We start from the raw sequence: 17884 nt of genomic DNA on the forward strand, positions 1-17884 counted from the left end.
TGTGTCCGCGGAGACTCTTGCATGACATTCGGTTACTTCGTTTTTTTTTTTTTTTTTTTTCATTTTATCGTGACCCCCCCCCCCCCCCCTTTCCCCGTACTCTGACTTGTTTGTGCACATGCTTGGAGCCGACTCAAACACCCAGGAGCGCGCAATGCACTTACCGCACGGTGACCCGCAGTGCCTGTGTCGAATGCCGTACAGAAACAAGCAAACAAGAGCGCGAAGAAAATTGTCTTTGCGCAGACGGCGCGGAGCAGTACGGTTTGTCGTGTACATGCCCGTTTCCAGGCGCTGACGTCACGGATGCTGCCTTACATTCGATGAAGGCCCCCAGCTACTTTACACGGAACCTTAACTGGTGCAGCGAAATTGTTAAAGAGCATGATGCTGCCAGATAAAAAAAAGGAGAACACGAACAAACCAGGAAAACGGGCAGAGACCGCCTGAGCATTTTATCGGGGTCCTCTCTTTGTAATCGTAAGCTATATTTCTATATTCCCATCCTGTAAATTTATATTCTTATATTCCATAGAACAGCCTGTCTTTGGTCTTGTGCTTTTTGTTAACGCCGAATCATTGCAGTGTTGCATCCTTGCCCGAGCAGCGGGCCTGCTGCTTTCTCCCCCTGTTCAGAAGGCGCCGTCTACGGGAAGCTGGGGCCAAAGTGTTGCTGGCTCCGCCGAGGGGACTTAAAGGACCAAACACTCAGCATGGGCTCCCCCCTTTTTCCCCGGACATGGCAATGCCACGCACGGCTAAGTGCGGGTGCTCGGAGTAGGTAGTGTCGTACAGTACACATCAACACATACTTTAGCAGCTGCCCCTTGCGGCGAAATCAACATCTAAGAATTATTTATTCACTGGCTGCATAGAGTAACAACAATATCAATGTCTTGGGCTTTTCCTAGAAGCCAGTTATTATGTTTAACCTGAGAGAAAACAGAGGCGGAAATGGCCAAAATGTAAACAAAAGACGTCAGAGCAGGAGGCGAGTGCAGAAACAAATCGCTTTAATTAGGCAGCTTACATTCGTAAACCCTTCCATAAAGGCATGCTGAAGGCAAGGTTGAAACACGCCATGGTAGGCTTGACATTACTGAGTGGTGAATGAAACGTTAGGCAAGAGGTGTGAAGAATAGCGGCGGGAGAGGCGTGAACACCTTCATATGCCGCATACGAGTGTCCAGACCGTTCATGTGGTTTTCCAACACAGCGATCTGAACATGGAAGGCACGAACAGGGCGGCCTGCCGAATCTCGTGGAGTGATCCGCACCCATCCTGTTGGCTCATTGAGGACGATAGTATCGATCTCCCGAAGATCGTGGAAAGTATATCCCACTCTCACGGAAATCCTGAAAACACAGATCAGAACAAATGTTAGCAGTACACGACAGTGGCACTGTGCGTTCGTGGTGCTACGCATGCATGGCACAGAGGCTGAATTTAATCAGTGGTAGCTTCTTCGGGCAGCCTCAGTAGCCAGGACAGGGGATCTGAAACGGTTCCTCGTACTGCTTCGCGGGCTTCACGAGCCACCTACTGTAATTCCCCCTCTCCCATAAGCCTGGTTCCAATTCTTCTTAAGCGTGCGGGACGGGCGTAGTCTCTGGTTCTTTGAAACCCATATTTCAGTCCTCAGTTTCGCGCCGTCAGCGCAAGCACCGTCCACAGACCGTCGGATTGCGACAAGATGCTGCGCGCCGCCTGCCTGCATAACATGAACGTTGGCAGGGGCTGTTCGGCCGGTGCACTACAAGAGGCGCCAAGTTGCGTTGTCATACCTATCTCTGGACATCCGGCGAAAAATGTAAAGCTCGCATGGCTGACGAGGCGGCGCTCATACGTGCGCTCAAGCGCGCGTGGCGGCTGAGTTGACAGCACAGCCATGGTAGTTCACTTCAGCCAAGACAGAAAACCTGCGCATCTCGGAGCGATTTTCATGGATAGGGTTACCAACCGGAACGGAAACTGAATCGAAAACCGAAATCGAGCCCGATTATCCGCCTGGAACTGGACCCGAACTGAACCCTAATTTTTATCCGCCACGAAATGAACCCGAATAGGAACAAATCGGAGGAATCGTTCCGAACTGGTTCGCGGTACGGAATTCCGTCCCACTTTGGCTGGAAACTTACGTTCATTATTTCCTAGTTTATCGCTGCTTGCAAAGCGTTCTTCTCGCTTTTTTCCAAAGCGCCACTGCGAACAGCAAATTACACTGAAATGCTGATAAATTTTCCCTGCCAAAAAGATGAAAATAACGAAGAAAAAAAGGAAAATATGTCGCCACATGCATAGCACCAATCTCTGGCGGTAGGGTATCGTTTCATCCCGAACACGGGAGCCCGCTGCACTGCGCATTGGCGCAGCTCATGGAGAAAGTTCCCTCATTCGAGAGCCTTTCTAGGCTGTGAAAGAATACCATATAAACCATAACATGAGCTCCTGATTTAGATAAATATCTATATATCCATCTACAACTGAAAAACGAGATGAAGGTTCTGTTTTCACATATTTCACGCAAATGATTTTGCTTTCCTGTCGTTCGACGACGTCGCAATAACTCACATGGCACGTGCATAGCAGCCATATGCGATGCGACGCCAGCAGATGCAATTTGGTTGACGAGACTTAAGCAGCCGACGCTGATGGTGGGAAGGCCGCATTGGACGGCAATTTACCGCTCTGTTCTCGAGTTGTACCTAACGTCAGGACAAAGACGATCCCATAAACCGATTTCCCCTTTTGCTTTCTCTTGATTTTGTCCATATCGATGTCTGCTTGTTTTATTTGCCTTGAAAAGTGAAAATATGCCACAGTGAAGTTCCGATGTTCTACTGTGAAGACTGAATGGAGAAATGAACTGAGTGGACTTACTAGTACGAGTATTAATTCTCAAGATCTGTTTAGTGTGCTATCGTTTTTGCCTGTAAAGCTACGGTGTCGAAAAAAAAACGAAGTCAGTTTAGAAGAGTGGCACTGAAAGGTAGATGTGCACCATTGAGCGAAAATGTAACTATGAGTAACCTGTTCCACGTGCTGCGCAGTGAAGAGGGTGGTCGGGACAAAAACCTTGAAAAACAGGGAGAGGGACGACGTCAGGCGAGCCGAGGTAGGCTGCGATTAGGCCTCAAGGAAAAAAAAAAAAGCAGACGAGGGAATGACAGTAATTGTGCAATCGGTGAACTGCAGTGTGAGACCTTCGATATTCGTTACATTGATAAGCGAGGAAATGTGCCGAGCAAAACAGCATTTGGTCGCCACATGGAAGCGGCTACGTAGGATCGCCCGCAGCGATCATGTACCGCTGCAGGCTGCAATACAATCTCCCCATAAGAGTTTACAAGCCGAGGATGAGCCTGAAGCGTTTCTTCTGGGAAGAGAAAACTGCCTGGAAGGACTCGGAGCAAGCATCAATTCTCAGAAAGCGGAAGTACAGAATCTGCTCTACACATCTGAAAAGTTGCTCAGAATAAGAAGACTCGAGTGTCTTGATTTTGTTTGTTTGTTTGTTTGTTGGGTTTAGCATCCCACAGCGACTGACGTTATGACAGACGTCGTAGCGGAAAGCTCCCCAAATCTCGAACACCTGGGGTTCATTAACGTGCACTGACATCGCACAGCACACGGCCGCCTAGCTTTTCGCCGGTACTGAAAAGCTGCCGCCGAGGCTGGCATGCGATCGCGGTCCCTTGCCCACAGTAGTCGAGCGCCCTAACCGCTACGCCACCCCGGCGGGGCTTACGAAATTTAGGGAAAAGGTGCCGAGCTCAGAACTGTATTCCGTTCGCGGTGCCATCTATACAAGCCAACGTCGAGAGAGCATTTTCTGGACTAAATCAACAACTCTCGTCAAGTCCCATTCCTTCGGTATTTCTATGCTGGTACTACTAAAACTTTCATCGCCAGCAAATACAGGATAGGTGTCAGCCTACCTGCCTAGACGGCGGTCTGAAGTCCTTGGACCCGGTGGAGTGTTCTGCCAGTCGGATTATACGCAGCTGAGTTTCGGTGTGTGAGCTCAATAGTAGAGTCTCCCAAAATTCTGTTTGTGTCGTGATTTATACTTTCGATTTCTGGACACAGCCATTACATATGTACCAGATCCGCCTTATCCTCACATTATTTGCACCTATCTGAAAACTTCTGGGTACCGATGGCTAAGGGTGTGGATTCTGAAAAGACTTTGTTTGCAAGCGCCTCCAGATGATTTACTGGCTGTTATTTAGTGTTCTATCTGCCGGGGGGTATTCTACCCTATGTAGCCGATAGTGCTCAGTAATCTCTTCATAGCTGACTAGCTCGTCCCTGCTTGCAGGAGGTTCATAGCCTACCCGGAAGGCGAGACCGTGGGCAAGCTTATGAACTCCCTCATTTCCTTGAAGCTGGCAGTGGTCAAATCAAACCGTTGGCAGCATTTACTGAGCACATAGTAAAATATTTGCGAGCAGCCATGATGTCATGTCATGCTTGCTGTAAATTATAGGACCAAACATACCAGTCTAGCCTCAGAGTGGTTCTAGAAGAAAGTATATAGCGCGCAGGTGCCTCAGAGTGGTTCTAGAAGAAAGTATATAGCGCGCAGGCAGCCATGACGCGCAACACGACGGTGACCGCATCATTCCGAGGCCACAGGAAAGAGACAATTAGTTAATCCGGATTCTCCGGCAAATACGATAATGACTGCGATCCCAATACGTAGCGGAGGGGACATTTGTCAGCGCCTTTCGGCCTACGACATAACGGGTGCGTTTGCATTTCACCTAAACAGAAGAGAAATGCAAAGGCATCCGCGTGCTGTGTGATATACAGTCACAAATATGGTATATACATCTTTGGTCTTGGCATGTGTGCTAGGTTTGACATTCGTATGATTTCAAGATCTTTGAGTAGGAGCCGAACGGAGAATTGTTTTACAAGTAGTAGAGGTTTCGCTCCCAACTGACTGAAAAATGACCGTTGGAGTTCCTTGTCCTAAACTTGTCTAGGGCATGCGGATGTGATCCGGTAGCGGAGTAGTACTAAGGCGTGCTGCGGTGTGCGAGCGGGCGGGAAGAACGAAAAAGAGTGGCCTGCTGAGAACACTTTTACTTTGACTGAGCAAATCATAATTATTATCATCACACGTAGTCATCACCGGACCTGCACCGCACTCTTGGACACAACAGCTACGCGGGAGTGCGAGAGGGCGAAGTAAAGTCGCATGCGCTGATCACACTCAGTCACGCAGTGAAGACAGCAGAACAGCAAGTGGACAAGACCACATTTCACGGTTGGGGCGTGGAGGATCAAAAAAATTACTCGCGAGGAGGCGCTTGGCGCTGTTCCGTGTCAAAATTTCGCAGAACCGTTCATAATAATGCAAGACAACGGCGCGAAAAACGGTGCAGGGAGGCAAGAAGCGACTAACACAAAACGGACCGAACTGGGTATATTTATACAGCAAAGTGAAAAAAAGCCTAAACTAAAACAGCGAACCGAAACGATCATTCCTAAGTGGTTCATATCTAATTGTAGCCTACCTCTTGCTGCATAAGCGAAGCGAAGGCACGCTCAAACATTTAATCGCGTTTTTGTAGAACAAATGTTTCGCAAGTTCATGTGATTGCATAATACAAATGCGAAGGATTTGTACCTAAAAAAAAAAAAGGAATACATTCACAGGTTGCCAGATGCATGGTTAGTGCGATTCGTGTGTCTATTGTGACATCGACTGCATGCTGTCTCAACCTGTTGCTTAAGCAGCGGCCGGTCTGGCTGACATAGGTAGTTCCATATGGCAGAGGTGAGAAACATGAACCAACGGAAAGGCTCAATAGTCTTCTCTTTTGCAGAATAATTTACCTTCCATCGGGAACTTCTTTTCAACGTTTGTTTTGCACCATTCGCCAACGTACGTCCGATTCCTAATATCGGAGACCTGACGGGCAAGGATGCTTGCGTATTAAGCCGAGAATGATTTTATTCCGTTGAAGTTCAGCAGGCTGGCAAGACCTTTCCCCCCGTACTATACGCAAAACGTCGGGCTCTACAAGATTTTAAGTTCCGAATCCTGGAATAAAGTCCGGCGCTCTTGCGTCTCTTGTGTGCTTTACAGAACCACCTGAAGGTTGAGGCAGAAGGCGCTTTTACCAAGCCTTACAATCTGCTGCCCAAGTCGCTGATTGCATGAGGCTCAAGATCGCAGCCTTCATTCCCAGGGAACCTCGTTGTTCCCAAGCCCAGTAAGCTACTCACATATTGGGCAATCCACAAGTTTCTTATGAACTCAACAAAGCGCTTAGCCTAGGACCAAACTTTTGGCTACACTCTCAGCTTGGCAGAGTGGAGCTGCTTTCGCTTGTGAGAGAGCGCATGGCGAGGAGGGATGCTGAGGAGCTGGATCAGCGAAGGCGTCGACGTCGTAAGGGCAGCTATATACAAAAAAGCCTCAAGGCACAGACGACGATCGCCTTACTCCAAGCCGCTAGACAATAAAGGCGGTTTCTCTGTGATGGAATGGGACACTTACAAACAAAAACAGTCGTGAAGATATTGCAGGTAACTTCTGTGCTTTGTAAAACGTGAAAGTTCAAAATGTCGAGAGATGAAAAGCAGTGCAAAGAACTGCAGTTAAACAAGCTGGCTGATTAATAAATCATATCAAGAACCTCAGCTAGGGGCTATTTATACCTCGTAAAACCAAATACGAAATTTTCTTCTTTCTAGCAAGGTAATTGACAGCACTCGGTCGGCTCTGTTGCAACGGGCGTTATCATCAGTGACGGTTAACGACCCGTTTCCGGTTAAAAGTGCTCAAGAGGTCACCGATTTTTTTTTTTTTTCATAAGCAAGAATCCGGCGGAGATGTGTGCTCTTTCGGTTCACCTAAATAACACACATTACTCCTTTGCAAGCAGAGTGCGATGTAGTCACAGAAAACCGTGAAAAAAAATCAGCCAGCCGATTTCAAAACCCCTGTGGCGTAGACACTGCAAGCTTTCTTGAGTTACTGTCCCATCTGCGCTCTGCCTTCGCTGAATTTTAAGAAGAGGTGACGCTCAGCATAGAGGACGTGCATAGGATCTTGTATGGCGCTGACCAAAGATGCATGATGTCTATACTTGTCATCTTCGTGAATTCGGGCAGCGGCTACTCTAGAAGCGGCGTAGCCAGAGGGATTGTGTCGGTGTCAGAACACCCCTCGAAAATTTTCGAGCTCTGCATAAGAGCAACAATTTAAGGGGTGAAAAAAAAAAGTGGAAAATCTAAAGCGTGCATGAAAGACAAAAAGCGGAAAAAATCACTACGACATCTTGCCGGTTGATAGGAGACAACACACCTTCGCACGTTGCATTATACGGTGAATAGACGGAGGATTGGTTCTATTAACAGCGTTTAACATCCAAAGCGACTAAGCCTATGAGGGACGCCGCTGCAGAGGACTCTGGATAATTTATCCACTAACATCGCACAGTAAACGGCTGCTTTGCTTTTAGCCTACGCTGACCGCCAAGATTACATCCGCATACTTGAATTCGGCAGTGGAGCGTACTAACCGCTGTGTCAGCGCGGCGGGGCAAATTTCCGAATTGGGAGGCTGATGGCACAGGGTAAAAATAACCACAGATCTTTTATATTTGCGGTTCGAATGGTTTAGAAACTATGCTGGTGGTAGTTCACGTATTGTAACCGGATGTAGAGGGAAAATAGAGAAGCAGTGGAGCTATGTCGTGTATTAGTTGTCCTACCAACCACGACACCACTGCTCCAGAGGCTCTCTTAATTTTTACTTCTGAGAACGTTCGAATGACCTGACCTGAAAAATATTCTAAAAGCCACTTTGGACCACTAAAGTGCGATGAGACGAAAGCCATTATGGCGCGGTGGACCGTAGCCCGCCATTACGGCATCTCTATCTGCCTCTCTTCTTTCATGTCCACCTTCCTCCCTTCCTTTACGGCGAGGTAGATCACTGTGTGAGCGGAGATACTGCGCCTTTTCTATCCTGTAAATCAATTTGAAATTCCGCTTCCAGACATCTTGGTCTGCTTCTGTTTGCTGTGTGGTGCGGCGTTCGAGGAAGCATCAAATGAAAGGCGCTGCACGGACGCCTGGATAGGACGCCCAGAGGGGTCAGCTTCGTCTATGCATGAATAGCCTGGTGACGTCATGACCTGTCGTGACGGTACATGGCGCATCCCTTGTCTAACACAACCTGCATTCCATTGAACGCATCAAAGTTCACCGGCGTCCTATAATTAGTTTACAGGAAATTAAAGGCGCAGTATCTGTCACTCGCGGAATCCCGCTATCCTCACGGTAGACAAGGAGAATTACCATGAACTTTTCACGATCCGGGGCTTGACGCAATTGGTGAAGTGCTCAGCTGCAGGATCTAAGGGATTGCATTTCGATTCCAGATAGAGGTAAGGTTTATTTATTTATTTTTAACTATTTGCATCGAAAGTGTGACACCCTCTGCCGACAACTGGTGACAGCGATGAGGCATTAAAGGCTTACGCCTCAAAATAAACAATCCCTCTCTGCTTCGCATTGTTTTATAGAGTGCTGGTTCCTTCCATCACAGAAGGCCTCTCATCCACCTTCCTAACTCGTAGCAGTGGCGTCGCTAGGATCACCAGCACCCGGTGCAGAGTCTCGGCGCGGCACTGCCCACCCATCTCCGAATTTAAGCGCCGGGTCGCATCTTCCTTTCTACCTCCTCTGTCCTCATGCTTTGCTTTGAAGTCATGTTCTCTATGCACCCAACCACGCAATGCGAGTGGCTTTGTTTTGCCTTTTTAATACTTAGATGCAGCGATTGTGCCCCGCGACTGATAATTCTGAAAAACATCAAGCACATATTTCCGGAAAAAACAGAAACACTAGCACGCGTAAGTTGCGAGGAAACACACTGAGCAAGTGGCTTCAGACAGGTGATTGCCCAGTATGAATGCACACATTGTAGTTGGGTGCCAAGCAGAGCCTTTCACATGCCACATGAATAGGTGGTAGCCTTCTACTTTGCATCCTCTACATTCAACTTTTCTCCTCTTCTTTCCTCCAAAAGGTGCAAGTTGACTTCCGCATTCAGACTGCAAAGTTACCAATGCAGATTGATGCGATACCAAAAGAAAATATTAAGCGCGAAACTACTTTTGTAGCTGGGAGACGGTGGGCGTCTCAAGGCTCATTTGCTTTTTTTACGCTTTCACTTGCGTTTCTCATTTTAATCATTATTTTACGTTTTACAGAGAAAAAAGGTAAGAACAGCATAATGCACTAGTGAGCACCCTTGGCTACACTTTCTCTAAATTCCCCTTCTCAAACACCTGGCCCTGCTAAAGGTGCCCTCCTACTCATTTTTTTTTTCTAGTCAGCGAGTGATCAGACTTGTCATTCCACTGAGCAACAGGCACTCCGTGCCTTTCAGCTGAGCAACGGCGCCAGCCACCGCGGCGCCAACTCGTCGGAGGTACGCTGCAATTGGGGGTTGTCAGTTTACATACTCAAGAGACGCTCACGTGTGCTTCAAGGTTCACACAGTCGCCGTCCAGACGGGAATTCCCGGCGCAATACGTCAGTCGCTAACAATCGTCTGATAATTCCACAGCGAAGAAGATTCCGCACTGCACATGATCAAGTAGGATATTACGCTCAATGCGACAGCAGTCTGAACAGACATATTACGTTTTTTGCGCTTACGCTTACGATCCTTACGAACGATACGCAGTCTGAACGCGGCTTGAGGCGGATGTGTTACTGGGCCGAGGAGCGAGAATGGCATTGGAGATAAATAAACAAGACAAAAGGCATAAGACTGTAGGAGATATCTGCCAGTGGGTGTCGGCTAACAAGGTCCCGTGCATGGGGTTTCCGATGGGTATCGAGTTAGGGCTGGTGTTTCCAGCGTGGTACACGCACGTGCACATTCCCGGTCCAATGTTAAAATGGCGTGGAATCTCTGGCATATACTAAGGCATGTGTTTTCAAGCTCTCCTCGGAACAGGATAAATCCTTCTGATAAGATCACACTTGTCACTCAGTGTCTCACACCAAGAACCGCTATGCGAGCTGCACCCTAGGAGGTGATGCCAGTCCCAGACTGAACATGTTCCGCGACGCCTTTCTTTCATGTCGATATATATGCCTTCTCTGATGTGTGCGTTTTTAATGAAGTAGGCACTGATCGAAGCGATGGTTTGCTGTTGCTCCTGATAGAGCTGCTGCTTTCCTGCTGACACTCCTGCGCGTATGGTAATTCGAAAGGTTATTGAAAACATCGTTTGGGGGGGGGGGGGGGGGGGCTGTCAGCATCGGGCTCCAGTAATCGCGGACTGTTCGCTGTCTGTCCGCAAAGCAGCCGCACCTATAGGCGTTCCCCTGTATATCCATGTAACCGATCTTTGCGTTGCAATTACGACCCATAGCGCAATTCGCGACAATTAGAAGATCCCGAGTAATAGCTCCGGCAACAGTGCATTATATACTTATTTCTTTCCCTATGGAAATGAGTCGCGCGTAATTTGGCAACATGTTGACATGCTGTCATAGGCAGCGGTGGCTTAGCGGCAGAGCATCCGCCTCGCATGCAAGAGGACCGGTGTTCAAATCCCGGTGCCGCGCAATTCTCACCGGATGACAAAAAAAAAAAAAAATCCGCGTGTCGATGGAATTACATATACAGGTTTAGGGTGCGACCTGATGCCGATGAACACCTCCGGCAACGCACTCCCTCACCAGAACAGGAGTTGGCCACCCTGGTGCAGTAATTGGCCACAACCTCCTATGATAAGCTCCATAAAACCCCGGCCCTCAGTCACCAGCGGCAGCGGAACAACTGACCACGGCGGCGGTCAGACCTGTGACGCAGCAGGGGGTGCTAAGAAAGCCTGCCTCCGCTGGACAGGCCGCCATTGGAAACTGACCCTGGCAACGTTTAATGCTAGAACCCAAGCTAGTGAAGCTAGTTTAGCAGTGCTGTTAGAGGAACTAGAGGGCATGAAATGGGATGTCATAGGGCTTAGTGAGGTTAGGAGGCCGAATGAGGCATATACTGTACTGAAGGATGGGCATGTACTGTGTTATCGAGGTTTACCAGAGAGGCGACAACTAGGAGTAGGTTTCCTTGTCAATAAGTATATAGCGGGTAATATAGATGAATTCTATAGTATTAATGAGAGGGTTGCAGGCATCGTAATTAGGCTTAATAAGCGGTATAAACTGAAGGTTGTACAGGCCTATGCACCTACATGTAGTTATGATGACCAGGCAGTTGAAAGCTTCTATGAAGATGTAGAATCGGCAATGCGAAAAGTAAAGACGCAGTATACTGTACTAATGGGCGACTTCAATGCCAAGGTAGGGAAAAAACAGGCAGGAGACAAGGCAGTAGGTGACTATGGCATTGGTTCTAGGAATAGCAGGGGGGAGTTACTAGTTGAGCTTGCAGAGCGCAATAACTTACGATTCATGAATACCTTCTTCAGCAAACGGAAGAACCGGAAATGGACATGGAAAAGTCCTAACGGAGAGACTAAAAATGAAATTGACTTCATAATGTGTTCAACCCCCGCCATTGTGCAGGATGTAGAGGTAATCGGGAAAGTTCGATGTAGTGACCACAGGATGGTGAGGTCCCGAATTAGCCTAAATCTGAAGAAGGAACGCAATAGGTTAGTAAGAAAGAAACCCATCAACGAATTAGCGGTGAGGGGGAGGGCAGAAGAGTTCAGGATCTCGCTACAGAATAGGTATTCAGCTCTAACTGAGGATGGCGACATTACCCTAGAGGCAAGGAACAATAATTTCAGAGATATCATTACTGAGTGCGCGGTAGAAGTAGGCGGTAGGATAGTTAGAGAAGATACCGGTAAGCTGTCTAAGGAGACGAAAGATTTGATTAAGAAACGGCAGAGTATGAAAGCTTCCAATCCAACAGACCAGATCGAATTGGCCGAGATATCAAAGCTAATCAATAAGCGCAAGGTGGCCGATATAAGGAAGTATAACATGGAGAAAATTGAGCATGCTGTAAAGAACGGGGGAAGCCTTAAAGCGGTAAAAAAGAAATTGGGCATAGGCAAAAACCAGATGTATGCGATAAGGGACAAGGCGGGCAACGTCATCACTAATATGGACGAGATAGTCAAAGTAGCCGAGGAGTTCTATACAGATTTATACAGTAGCCAAAGTAGTCAGGACCGCAATGAGATTGGCGGTAGGGAAAAACAGTCAGACGTTCCACCAGTGACGAAGGACGAGGTCAAGAAAGCACTAGAAACTATGAAAAGGGGGAAATCAGCTGGAGAGGATCAGATAACTACAGATTTGCTGAAGGACGGGGGGGATATCGTGCTAGAAAAACTGGCCACCCTGTATACGCAGTGCCTCGTGTCATCGACGGTACCGCAAGCATGGAAGAATGCAAACATTATCCTCATTCACAAGAAAGGGGACTCTAAGGACCTTAAAAATTACAGACCAATCAGCTTACTGTCTGTTACGTATAAGGTATTTACTAAGGTAATCGCTAATAGAATCGGGACAACCTTAGACTACAATCAAGCAAAGGATCAAGCAGGGTTTCGGAAACGGTACTCCACTATCGATCATATCCGTACCATCAATCAGGTGATAGAAAAATGCTCGGAATATAACCAGCCCTTATACATAGCATTCATTGATTACGAAAAAGCATTTGACTCAGTTGAAACCTTGGCGGTGATGCAGGCATTGCGAAATCAGGGGGTAGACGAGCCGTACGTGAAAGTGCCGGAAGATATATATAGTGGCTGCACAGCAACCATAGTTCTACATAAAGAAAGCAACAAAATTCCCATAAAGAAAGGTGTTAGGCAAGGAGACACAATCTCCCCAGTACTATTCACAGCTTGTTTAGAGGAAGTATTCAGAGACTTGGAATGGGAGCAGTTAGGGATAAGGGTAGATGGAGAATACCTAAGTAATCTGCGATTTGCTGATGACATTGCCTTGCTAAGCAACTCGGGGGATGAACAGCAAATAATGATTGATGACCTAGACAGAAAAAGTAGAAAGGTAGGCTTGAAAATCAATATGCAGAAGACTAAGGTAATGTTCAACAGCCTCGGGAAGGAACAGCAGTTTACATTAGGTAGCGAAATACTGGAAGTAGTAGGCGAATATGTCTACTTAGGACAGGTAGTAACCGCAGATCCGGACCATGAAAAGGAAATAACAAGAACAATAAGATTGGGATGGAGCGCATTTGGCAAGCACTCGCAGATTATGACTAGCAGCTTACCGGTATCGCTCAAGAGGAAAGTATACAACAGTTGCATCTTGCCTGTACTCACCTATGGGGCTGAAACGTGGAGGCTAACCAAGAGAGTTCTACTTAAGTTGAGGACAAACCGGAGGGCTATGGAACGAAAAATGGTAGGGGTAACATTAAGAGATAGAAAGCGTGCAGAGTGGGTCAGAGAAATAACTCAAGTTACCGACATTCTAGTGGAAATTAAGAAGAAGAAATGGACGTGGGCAGGACATGTAGTGCGAAGAGAGGATAACCGATGGTCGCTGAGGGTAACAAACTGGATTCCAAGGGAAGGAAAGCGTAGCAGGGGGCGACAGAAAGTTAGGTGGGCGGATGAAATTAAGAAGTTCGCAGGGGTCAAGTGGATGCAGCTAGCACAGAACCGGGTTAAGTGGAGAAATATGGGAGAGGCCTTCACCCTGCAGTGGGTATAATCAGGCTGATGATGATGACACAACAATCCATTCCCCCCCCCCCCCCGTACCTTCCTCTCTCTCACTGCCCAGCTGCACTCCACTGAGCGCTGCACCCGGTGCGGACAGCACCCCCGTACATCCCTCGCGACGCCACTGACTCAGAGAGTTCTGCGACCTATAATACTGCGTAAGTGCTTCATTTATTTGTACAGGTCGATTGTGAGGAAGGCGGAAGCCAAAGAGAGACGAGGTAGGCAGGCGACTGTTTGCCAGTGTCAGGTGAGCAGCCAACACGAGCCTCAGCACGCTACACACGCCAGCTGTTAAGTGAAAGCGAGCGCGCAACTGCTCCATGAAGAACCGGACTCATCTGCGCTACTTAAGAACTGCGTCAATATGGCGCGGCATGTGGTGTCCAGCGTCTCATAACTGCATGCATCACGGCTTCACGAGACACCGCGATGAAGGTTTCCCGGATTACTTCTATCGCCTGGCTTGTTTGACAGACTCATCCACACATGAATATGCGATCAACAGTGCTGCGATTGCATACGCGACCTGGACATCAGCATCATCGTCAGCCGGACTATACCCACTGAAGGGCGAAGGCCTCCCCCGTTTAACCTAGTCCTGTGCTAGCTGCATCCATTGGGCCCTTTTGAATTTCTTAATATGATTCATCCACCTAATTTTCTGCCGCCCCCCGCAGCGCTTACCTTCCCTTGCAATCCAATTCGTTACTCTTAGAGACCATCGGTTATCCTCTCTTCAAACATGTCCTGCCAATGCCCATTTCTTCTTAATTTCTTCTAGAGTAACTTGAGTTATTTCTCTGATCCACTCTGCACGATTGCTACCTCTCAACATTACACCTACCATTTTCCGTTCCATGACCCTCTGCGTTGTCCTCAACTTAGAACCCTTTTGTGAACCTCTAGGTTTCAGCCCCACAGGTCAGTACCGGTAGGATGCAACTGTTATACACTTTCCTCTTGAGTGATACCGGTGAGCGGCTATAGTCATAATGTTTGAGTACCTTCCAAACGCACTCCATCCCAATCTTATTCGCTCAGTTATTTTCTGTTCGTGGTCCGGATATGCGGTCACTACCTGTCCTAAGTAGGCTTATTCGTCTGCCACTTCCAATGCTTGGTTACCTATTTTAAACAGCTGTTTGTTTCCCAGGCTGTTCAGCATTACCTTAGTCTTCTGCATAATAATCTTTGGGCCTACCTATTCTTCTACTCCTGTCTAGATCATTGATCATTAGTTGCAGTTGGTCCACTGAGTTTCTTAACAAGGCAATGTCATCAGCTAATCGCAGATTACTGAGGTATTCTCCATTGACCCTGATATCTAACTGCTCCCATTACATGTCTTTGAATACACTCTCTGGGCAATCTGTAAATAGCACTGGGGAGATCGTATCTTCTTGCCTAACACCTTCTTTAATAGAGATCGTATCAATTTTTTTATCCAGACGTATTGCTGCTGTGCAGCCACTATAGATATCTTCCAGTATTTTCACAGATACCCTGATGTCGCTATGCCTGCATGATTTCTAAGGTTCCGACCGAATGAAATGCTTTCTCGTAGTCATTGAACGCTAGGTATAGGGGCTGGTTATATTCACAGCACTTTTCTATCACCTGGTTTATAGTGTAGATATGATCGATGGCACCCTTTCCAAAATCCTGTTTGATCCTTTGGTTCATTTAAAGTCTAAGGTTGTCCTGATTCTACTAGCTATTGCATTGGTAAATACTTCGCACGGAACTCATAGTAAACTGATTCATCTGTAATGTTTCAAGTCCTTAGCATTCCTCTCTTCTGAATACAGATAATATTAGCATTCTTCCATGATTCCGGTACTTCCGATGTCGTCAGGTATTGCGTAGACAGGGTGGCCAGTTTTCCTAACAAAATATCCCCTCCGTCCTTTGAGAAATCTGTAGCTAACTGATCCTGCGCGGCTGCTTTTCCCCTCTTCATAGCTTCTAAGGCTTTCTTAACCTCGTCCTTCGTTACTGGCGGAACGTCTGGTTGCTCTTCTTTACAGCCAATTTCATTCTTGTCCTGACTACTTAGGCTACAGCAGAGGTCCGTTTATAACTCCTCGACTACCTTAATTATCTTGTCCGTGTTAGTAATGGCAATACTCGCCTTGTCTCTCAGTGCATAGATATGATTTTTGTGTATGCCTAATTTCCTCATTACCACTTTCAGGCTACGATCGTCCTTTAGAGCATGCTCAATTTTTCCCATGTTATTCTTCCTTATGTCGGTCACATTGCGCCTACTGATTTGCTTTGATACCTCTGCCAATTCTATCCAGTCTGTTGGGTCTTGATATAAGCAACCTATCATCAAAGCGACCGCGGAGGGGAGAAAAAAAAAAGATATGCGACACACATTATGGCTCATTCATATTGAAATCTTACATCCCTCAAAGACATAAAGGCTTCTTTTTTTTTTCTTTTCCTCAGACAGAAAGCACGCATCTTCTCTTTCCATTTGGACGCATCATCGCCTACCTAAATATCGCATGTAAAACCATTATTTATACGCTAGGGGCCACCAATGGAGCCCGTATACACACAGCTGGGTCAACGTAAGCGTCATCTGCACGCCTTCACACACGGCTGACACCAAAATGAGACGCGCCGCGGTTTCCTCGAGCAAAGCTACGCCATAAGGCATTGTAGAATGCGGAAGTATGATTGTAACTGGATCGTGTAACGTGCGACTGAACGCGCCTATATGTGGTCGAAAATATCCGGCCTATGAGAGCTTTGGCTGAAATACAGAACACTATACTGTGCAGAACACTACCGACGTCTCAGTGGTGGCGCCTCCGTTTGTGTCTGCATGAGCTAGCCTCAAAATTAGTACATGACTGCTATTTCCATTAGGTCTAGAGACACCAATATGGCATCAGGCCCGCGACGCAATTATAAGCGAAGAAAATGCCGTTCCAATCCGCGCTCCCGCGTGAAACCTTTGTCGAGTAGCGGTGCATGCCGCCGCGAGCTCGGGCCACTTAAACACTCCTCACGGTGCACCAGAGCAGCATCGCGTTTGGACTCGGGGCGATCACAAGGAAAGCTGCACGCTCTCCAGGACGAGGACCCGGGGAGAACAAAACGGGCCTACGAGACTTGGCACCAAAATGCCGTGACCACGCATCCCACATGTGTTCGGCGTTCGTGTCGTCCACAAGACTTCCTGTCGGGCTACGTCTTATGCGATAGCGTAAAGTGGTCGAGTGACCTAAGCCAAACTAATACCTTTTGGGGGTGTAGATTTGGTCACGTCCGTAGTCCAGGTACAGACATATCGCGTGAATTGGCATTTTCCTTGCAAACTGAATGTTCACTTCATGTGGCAGAATCCCGTCCGATTGCCAGTAGGTGTCAAGGGAGTCGTCTAGCAGCTGATGGATGCCATACCCTGCGAAAGCGTGCGAAGAAGAGAGGTTACTTCAGAATCGCCTGCCACATGGATGAAGGAAAAAACTTAGGAGAGGCCCTGACGTCATTTTTTTGAAGCCGGCGCGGCCGCGCCGCGACCCAACGCTTCAACATCTCTCCTCCTCCTACCTAGGGCCCTTAACACTGCTGTTGCTAGTGGCCCGAGCTTTCATAGCAACAGCGTCGCCGTTGCTAATGGCCCGACTTGGCTAACCCTAAATTTTGACGTCACTTCCGCCACACTCTCTCCAATTCATTGGGAATGGCAAGGGTCTCTCCTAAGCTGTTTCCTTCCTCCATGGCCTGCCAGAATTCGATGTTCACTTGGTACTCGATATCAAGAGCTCACTGGGCCTGCAAGATGAGAGGGACCACACGGCTTGTTCTCCGACGTCCCGGACACCGCGCTCCATCTCCAAACGTGGTACTACAGCGTTCATGGCCCTAATAGGAAGAGAAGGAAGGAAAGGGGACAGAGTCAAACCCGTTAAACAGATGAAACGCAGTACAACGCTCGCACGGATCTAAAAGAAAGTTCCTACTCTTCCCTCGACTGTCGTGACGCTGGGGCTATGTCGACCCGGCCTTCACTTGGTAGCGTGCAGAGACTCGGGGTTGAAGAAGGACTGAATCTTCGAGGTTGGTAAAATATATACACGAAAAAGAAGGGTACATCAGCAAAATGGCAAGCGTTAAGAGTTCATAGCGAGAAGCG

General features: G+C 47.7%; 1 pseudogene; it reads right to left on the reverse strand.

Annotated features, from left to right (window-relative positions):
* Window positions 1–472: 472 nt before the first annotated feature.
* LOC146171708 (anaphase-promoting complex subunit 10-like) lies at window positions 473–17609 on the reverse strand (annotated as a pseudogene).
* Between the last annotated feature and the right edge of the window lie 275 nt (window positions 17610–17884).

This window comes from Amblyomma maculatum, unplaced genomic scaffold (assembly GCF_055883805.1).
Source record: "Amblyomma maculatum isolate TAMU_Amacu unplaced genomic scaffold, ASM5588380v1 scaffold_18, whole genome shotgun sequence".
NCBI classification, from domain to species: Eukaryota; Metazoa; Arthropoda; class Arachnida; order Ixodida; family Ixodidae; genus Amblyomma; species Amblyomma maculatum.